General features: G+C 37.5%; 1 pseudogene; it reads right to left on the bottom strand.

Annotated features, from left to right (window-relative positions):
* Nucleotides 1-886: 886 nt before the first annotated feature.
* LOC113332927 lies at nt 887-8,154 on the bottom strand (annotated as a pseudogene).
* Between the last annotated feature and the right edge of the window lie 333 nt (nt 8,155-8,487).

Below are 8,487 nucleotides of genomic sequence, written 5' to 3'. Positions count from 1 at the left end.
ACAACGTCGAAGAAAGATGATTTACAATCAATAAAGTTCTTACAACACCATCATGCATCTTGATCCTTATCGTACCAATACCTACAGTTTTGCAGGCATGATTATTACCCATCAAAACTGAACCGATGTTCAATTCTTTATATGTAGAAAACCAGTTCCTACTGGGACTCATGTGATATGAACATGCTGAATCAAGAATCCAACTATCCGTAGTATTGTCGTGTGAAGTAACAGCTAGAACATCGCCTGAATCATCTGAAGCAACTTCAGTAACCAGCGCCGCTTGTTTAACCTCTTTCTTCCTGTTACTTGCCTTAAATTTAAGACAATCCCGCTTCATGTGACCTTTATCGTGACACCAATAGCATTCTAGATCCCCTTTAGGTTTGGATTTGAATCTAGATTTGCCATTGAATTTTCTTGGCTTTCTTTCATTTGTTCTTCCGCTGACAAACAACCCATCAGCTGGCCGCTCAAGATCCTTCTTTCTAAATTCATCAGAGAGCAAGGATCCCGTGATATCATCAAGTTTGACAGTGTCTTTTCCGTGCGACAAGGTGATAATTAAATGCTCATAAGAAGAAGGAAGAGAACATATGAAAAGTAAATCCTTATCCTCATCATATATAATGATTCCGACGTTTAACAAATCAGTGAGTATTCTGTTAAACTCGCACAAGTGTTCATTAATATTAACACCCTCCTTCATCCGAAAAGAATATAATTGCTTTTTCAAATGAAGCTTACTCGTGAGAGATCTCGCCATATAAAGCGACTCGAGTTTCTTCCATATTTTTGCAGCTGATGTTTCCTGCATCACATTATATGTGATCTCTTTCTCCAAGCATAGTCTGATGCTACTACATGCTTGAAGATCAAGATCCTTCTAATCTTCATCGTTTACATCCTCGGGTTTCCCTGAAGATCCCAACAAAGTTTTTTGTAAACCTTGTTGAATCAACATATCCTTAACCTGTACTTGCCACAGGCTAAAATTAATCTTCCCATTGAATTTCTCCACCTCAAACTTTACATTTGAAGTTTTTCCAAGTTTTGATGTCATTTTCTTCTCCTTCGATCTAAGTACTCGGCTCGGATACCAGTTGTAGAGAAATAGTCGTGCACTACTATCACCTTTGATTATTGCGGAAAGTAGATCAGTGAGAAAACACACCTAGATGAAACAGAAACAGTCAATGAAAAGAAGAAGCACACAGCGATTTACGTGGTTCGGCAAGTTGCCCACATACACGGACAATGAAGATTGTTTCACTATAATGATTCAAGAAGATTAGACACTGATTTCTTCACCAAGACCTTATAAATAAAGTCTCACTCACAACTCTCTGAACACAAAAGAAAGTTAACTCTCTTTATCTCTTGTCGCAGCTACTTGAGTTGTGAAACTCTGCGATGCTTAAACAAGCTGATAAAGGATCCCTTTTATAGGCTCTTGCTTGCGACAATGGTCCTTGAATTAAGGACTACTCTGTGTTGTACCTAAACTGCTTCATACACTTTCACATTGTAAAAGTCTAACATGTAGGAACATTTATTGTGTTCATCTGTTGTGTACTTTTGTTTTGGTAAACAAAAGCAATTGTCTTCACATCCTGTAGTTTTGTTTTGGTAAACAAAAGCTACCCCCACGTGAAAAATTGAGACAAAGAAACTTCCCAACAGTACATTACTATTATCTCAATAGTTGATACTGTGTAGTGGGAACGTTTCCACAGCTAAAACTGAAATTTATAGAAATAATAAGCTTAAACATAAATGAACACAAATTAGAATCAGAAACGATGAAAGAAGACTGACCTGATTATGAGTAGGAACATTAACTACTCATTTGTTCATAAAAACTCCATCTTTAGGTGGACAAATAATGATATTGAATCTCTGTTTGCATAAAGGGCAACGAGATTTACATTTAGACCATTCCATTATGGGATAATTAGATTTTAGTACTCAGGTTTTGTCCAACACTAGTCTTTGGTTTAACATTTGTCCAACGTTAGGGATTGGTACCTGGACTGGACGTTGACCCTCATTGACCATTAAAATCTTGACTTCTGTTTACCAATTATTAAAAAAATAAAATAAAATTTGATTATTTAACGTTGTTAATAGCGTCGTCAGCAGTGTACCCTTTTCTCAAGTTCGACCACCATTAATAGGGCAGAACCAAACAGTAGCATTTGAAACATTTCCAGAAGAAAATAAGAACCCTAAAATTATATCACTAATTTTCTTCATCAAATCCAATTGAAACCCTAATAAAATCCCAACCAAAATTCCTATTCAAACCCACAGTTAAACCCCTGTTGAATCAATTCTATTGTGAAGCAATTGAAACCCTAAATCCTAATCGAAATTCCAACTCAAGCCCATAGTTGGACCCCTATTAGATCAATTCTTATTTGAATTTCACATGAAACTGAGAGAGGAAAAATGGAGGTAGTTATTTGAGACCTCTTTGTCTGAAATTGACGAACACAGTGAAGAGGAAGGATGGCTTCGATCTGTATAAAGAAGAAGATGTTGTGTTGCTGTGAACTGAAGAATCAATTGAGGTTAGGTTTTGATGTGAGATTGAAGTTGCAGTGATGAACAGGATGAAGAAATAAAGTTAGGGTTTGGTGTGATTCAATTTGACAGAGAGATTAAGGATCTGTTGGTTTGTAACAAGAACAGAAAGTTAGGGGTTTTTTGGTAATGAAAGATTCAAGAGATAGGGTTTTGAGCAGAAATTGGAAGATGAATCTGTTGTTGATCATAAGAATGGTTCGAATTATGAATTAGTGATGCTCAATGGTTAAATCGGTTTGTGGTAATAACTTGGAACAGGTTAGAAGTTAAGCTTTTATTTATGGGGTCTGATAGTTGAATTGAGATAAAGATAGAGTTAGGAAGAAGAATCAGTGAAGACGGAGCTGAAATGAGTTTGTGTTGAATTTACTTTTAATTGCAAGCGTGAAGAAATTGAGATGAATTTGATGGTTAGGGATTGATGGGTTTCAGGAGAAGGAGAAGAATGAACTGCTGTTGTTTCAGATCGAGAAGAAGTTCAAGATGGTAGAGAAATTGATTGTTTGTTGTTATTTTCAAGGGTTTGTGATGATTCTGTGCCTGAGATGTTTGGTGATGAATTTCCATGGAACTGAAGTGTTGATGCAGAGAATTGGTGTCATGGGTATTGATTCTTAGATGAATGTATTCACAGAATGAATTAAACACAGTTAAGAATGAAAACCCTAACTGAACACAATTCTAATCATCTCTGCAACAACAAACGTTAGTGACTTCACAGGTCTTTGTTACAAAAGTCACAACTGAATTAGTATTTACACATTTAAAAAGTAAAAAATTAGAGACATTATCACTTAACAAAGTCAGCACGAGTCAACGTCCAGTCCAGGTACCAAGCCCCAACGTTGGACAAATATTAGACCAAAGGCTAGTATTGGACACAACCTGAGTACTAAAGTCCAGTTATCCCTTCCATTATAGATACAAAACAAAAATAATGATTACAACTATCACTTGAACCCTTAATTAATTTTCCGTCTTCTTATGAGAAAAAAATTCCAAAGACATTATCAGATTTACTATCCATTCTTACTTCTTCTTCTTGTTCTTCTTCCATTTTCTCTTTCCCTTTCGCGTTTGAATTCGGTGATTCAGCTACCAATGTTTGACGCTTGTTGGCTGACGAAAATAAGAAGAAGAAGAAGGAAATAAGGAGAAAATAAATGGCGGAGAAATGGAGAATAAGGTAGAAAAGGGTATAACCCCTACTATCAACGACCTAGATTTAATCTCCAATATCAACGGATATAGGATGCAGTACTACGGGACGGGACGAGAATAGCCTAGGACCGTTACTTGTACCTATTCTAGGCCCGGTACCGGTTTTTGGTACTTGTACCTGTCCCATCTGACCTCGGTACCGGGACGGTTCCTACGGTTCTGGGACAGTTCCACGGGACGGGACGGTTCCTGTGCAGCCCTAGATACAAGTGTACCTTAGATTTTTCTTTATGAACCCACATGATTTGGACTGTGCACGTGCCTGTCAACAGGGAAGAGGCGCTATGTAGCGCTTTCTCTGGGATATGGGGAGACTTCCCCAACCTTGAAGGGAATACTCTTTAGCATCTCTTCTTGGAAGTGGGGAGGTTGACACTCTACTTTGACATTTTTCACGTATCTACGCTACGTTTCTTCAATTCCAAATGCAAGCAGCAGGCTAATCGTTCGTGGTCTATCACGTGCCAAAATGTTTTGCATAATCTGGTCTAGGAAACCAGCATCGTAATACAATCCCTTATTTGAATGTCACTAATAACAGGCTATAATTTAATTCGACTCATGTCCATCTAATATCACATCAACTTAATAATTATTATATAAAAATAAATACATATTTAACTGATAATAAATCGAATGCTTATGTATGTATGCATGGCTTATCGTTCTCATTATTATTTTCCATACCCCCAAAAATCCATCATTTCACCACGAAGTGAGAGTGGATTTTTTGTTGAGTCGATGATGACGAAGCATTTGTTTGTTGTTGATGCACTTCATCCTGATGATCACCAAATTTAGCCACCCCTTTTGAAGAAGAAGATTCTTCTTGATTCTGACCAATATCATGATTAGTATTAGTGTTGTTATTAGTCATGACTAATCGATCAAGCATGGCCCAATCGTTCAACCCTTGTTGATGATTATGGGGGTGCTGATCGTGTTCATCATCTCTTCCTCCGCCCATCATCTGCTGTGTTGCAGTCGGTTCACATGACGTAGTTGTCGTTCCTACTATATCTAAGCCCATTTCAATAACAGCTGCATTTGGTGGATATTCATGCACTTGCCCTGTAGCAACTACTAAACTATCACCCCCGCTGTCACAATCTCTCTGATTCGACAAAAGCTGCTTGAGCATTGCAGGATTAGCAGAGTTATAATCATGGTATGATCCCCCGCCCATTGGTTGTTGAATTTGAAGAAGGTCATGATCAGTATTAGTTTGTTGTTGTTGCATGTAATGGTGGTGGTGATGAGGATCAGTTGAAGGGGCTGAAAGATGAGAGTAATGTAAAGCGAGGTCTACAGGTTTGTAGAGATCGAAACTTGTGTTTATTTGCTGATGACCATGTTGTCGACGAAGATATTCCTGGTGATTATGAATAGTATTGTTGTTTGCTGTCAAGGTTGCTCTTTGCTGATTATTTGCGGTCGCATTGTTCATGAGTAAATGGTGGTGGTGTTGATGATCTGCATTACCGATGCTGCTGCTGCTACCTCCTCCCTGTAGATGATCATTTCCTGCTACCTTAAATAATTCTTCTTTTTAAAGACTCTGCATACTACCCAGCCATCTTCCTACGTAATCATAAAACGCCCAGTTATTAAAACTTGAAACTATACCTTGTACAACTAGCTAGTGCTCCCAAGTCTCAATATTGTTGCTAGCACTCTACGTCGGTCCAAGGATAAATGCACATGGAACAAAGAAGAATCCTTTTCATGTAGCTCTATGTATTATGTAACACCTCAATAATGCTTGAAACTCATGTATCCTTTTGAAATGGTTGAAAGAAGAATCCTAATTAATGTTAACCAAAATAAGTGGGATGCGAAAAGAAACCTAAGCCGGGACAAAGGGGATCTCGATGCCCAAATCCCATGACAATAACTTGGCAAATACATGCAGCACTGGTGCACCATTAATTTACTAAACCAATGACAAAACCAGACAATATTGCAAAAGAGATTTACATTGCTTAGTTTCTAGTTCACTTCCAACCAATTAGTAATTAAACTCAACTTAATTTGATGTAAGAGAACCTTTTACTTTGTATGTACCTTCATTCTTACTAAACTAGGTTAAACTTGGGACTTACGTGTTCTCACATGGCTAATCACGTGCATACAAAGAGTCAACGTTATTAAACTACTTGTTTACTTAGTTTAAGTTTTTTACTTGATGATTACTTAAACTCTCGTTAATTTGGGCATTTTATGGTTCTCTCATTAATTGATCTTGAGGAAATCAGTTTGGTGAGCCTTGCTAGGAACTAGACTAGACCAAGCATAATAGTGTGTTTTCATGTTGGGGAATTCGTTGGTGGTGGTGCTACCAATTTTGTTGAAGGAGATGAAGGGTTTTTAACTTTTTAAGTAAGGTTTTATTGGTAAGAAACTCCAAATTAAAGAGAATGTAAGGTGAATGGGACGTGCATGCTTTTAAAACTTAACGATGTATTCTATTTGATTTGAAACTGAGGGTCTTAAGAAGCATTACAGAGCAAGGCTATATATGAACTATGACGAACCATTTGAAAAAAAGCAAACTAAGATGCGAGCACGAAGCAGTGGTAAACCACATATCAATTATCATATACTTAAATTACTCATCTGTAATTCTATCTATATAATGCTTTTGGGACTATAAGCCAAAAATGCCTTCATATATGTCTCCGCCTTCTGACCCCCTTTATCCATGGATTCGGATGCAATTGCATCTCACATCATTTACAACTAATCATGCGTGAGTGTAGATAGATGATGACTTACAGGATGAGTGAACGAGCCACTGGTTTTACTGCACAAAGGCTTAACGTTACCGTAGGGGTTGGCTTTAGCTTTTGAGTTGTAGGGCTTGAATTCATTGGATAGATATAGCTAAAGGTGATTCAATATGCATGGTAGGGACTAAACTATCTATATTAAGGTACAGCTAGGGAATCAATCATATAACTAATTATCCGGGGTGGAACTACTTACACTAACATTGCCTTGCGCATCATCAATGTCCTCGAGCCGGTACTCGTGCATGATCCAGTCAGTCTTTTGGCCATGAGGAGCTCGACCTCGATAAAAAACCAGGGTTTTCCTCATACCAATCTTCTTGAAGCTGTTCCTAATGCACTTGTCTCTCCCGGTTGCCTTCCAGAATCCAGCACTGGTTGCTCTATTTGTCCTTGAGCCTGTAGGATACTTCCTGTCTTTATGACTGAAGAAGTACCATTCATTCTGTGGTGTTGAACCTATCCTGCACCTCTCTGCATGATATAAACAAATTTAACCAATGAAGATTGTATTGATAAAAGAACGCAAGATATAACAATTACATCCGCATAATAGAGGAGATGTCGTGTACTTAAATGTTGATATGGTGAAAATCTGCTAACTTCTAGCTGTTATGGAACTCCTATTCTCACCTGCATCCTCCAGAGGCTAATGCAGTGTTCTATCCTACTCATCTTGCGAACATGGATCTGATTTCCAGACTTTGGCGCGTTATCCTCCTAGGTGAGGAGGAATTAATACTGTAGAGTTCAAATAACAGGTTTCTGACTAGATGGTAGCTAGGTTGACTGTTCATTTGAACATTCAAATTTCAACAGCTAACCTCTTATTGAGTTAATTGGGGTTACCTAGAAAATGGTGTCAAATGGTCCTACCGTAAAGGACGCGTGTCAACAAATGTGATTTAATTAGGTATTTTGGCTCCTGGACTACAGGATCCGGCCGGAAGAACTAAAATTCCCATTTAGGTCTTGGTTTTTTTCTGAGTCTCTGACACAAGGATTCTCTTATCTTGATGAGAATTCTCTGACAGAATAAACACTAGAAGATAATCAGTAGATTTGATTATCTTTTCAAAAAGTATAAACGACTCTTTAACTTTCAAATACTAGTAAGAGAATTACTATTGATCAATATTAATTTGTTTTCAGATATGAAAAGTTCATAGTGAGTTTTTCAGAAATTGCTATCACAATTGACAAAAATGATACACAACAACAAGAAAAGAAAAAGTTAGTGAACCGACTTCACCATGGCGCAAGAATCATATGCATGAATTTTGCATGGTTAATTACGTATTACAGAACCATGCAAGGCAAGAAATTAAGAGGAGTTTGCCAGTATAAATTAGCTCTTTACTGATCATGAAGCTATAGTATGAGAGTTCTTACCTTGTAAGTCCCATGGTTCCATCTTATTCAAATCAACTTCTCTAATAACTTCCAAATCAAACTTTTCGAAGGAAACCTTCTTCTTCAAATAGTAATGAAGTAATTCTTCATCTGTTGGATGAAACCGAAACCCCGGTGGTACTCCTCCATTTGACGACGCCATCTCGCACACTGTCTGTCTCTCTCTCGAAGGATTCGAGCAATATATATATATATATACCCAACTATCTACTCCATCCCTCGATTGATCGCTTTCTCTCTTTCTACGTAGTATCACTTTCCTCGTAAATCAGCAGTGATCAATCATTTGTACATTGGGGTGTTACAGACATATATAAATATCGGAAAATGGGTCATTTGTCCAAAAAAATTTAAAACATGGTTCAAATGGACGAGTAAAAAATTAGTATGGGGGAAATGGACAAAAAAAAATTAGCAAGGATGAAACTGGATTCATCCGGACTTAAACTTAAAAAATAGCAACGATAAAAATGGA

The sequence above is a fragment of the Papaver somniferum genome, unplaced genomic scaffold (assembly GCF_003573695.1).
Source record: "Papaver somniferum cultivar HN1 unplaced genomic scaffold, ASM357369v1 unplaced-scaffold_132, whole genome shotgun sequence".
NCBI classification, from domain to species: domain Eukaryota; kingdom Viridiplantae; phylum Streptophyta; class Magnoliopsida; order Ranunculales; family Papaveraceae; genus Papaver; species Papaver somniferum.
The sequence above is the reverse complement of the archived record's forward strand: the minus strand, read 5'-3'. Positions and strand labels throughout refer to the sequence as shown.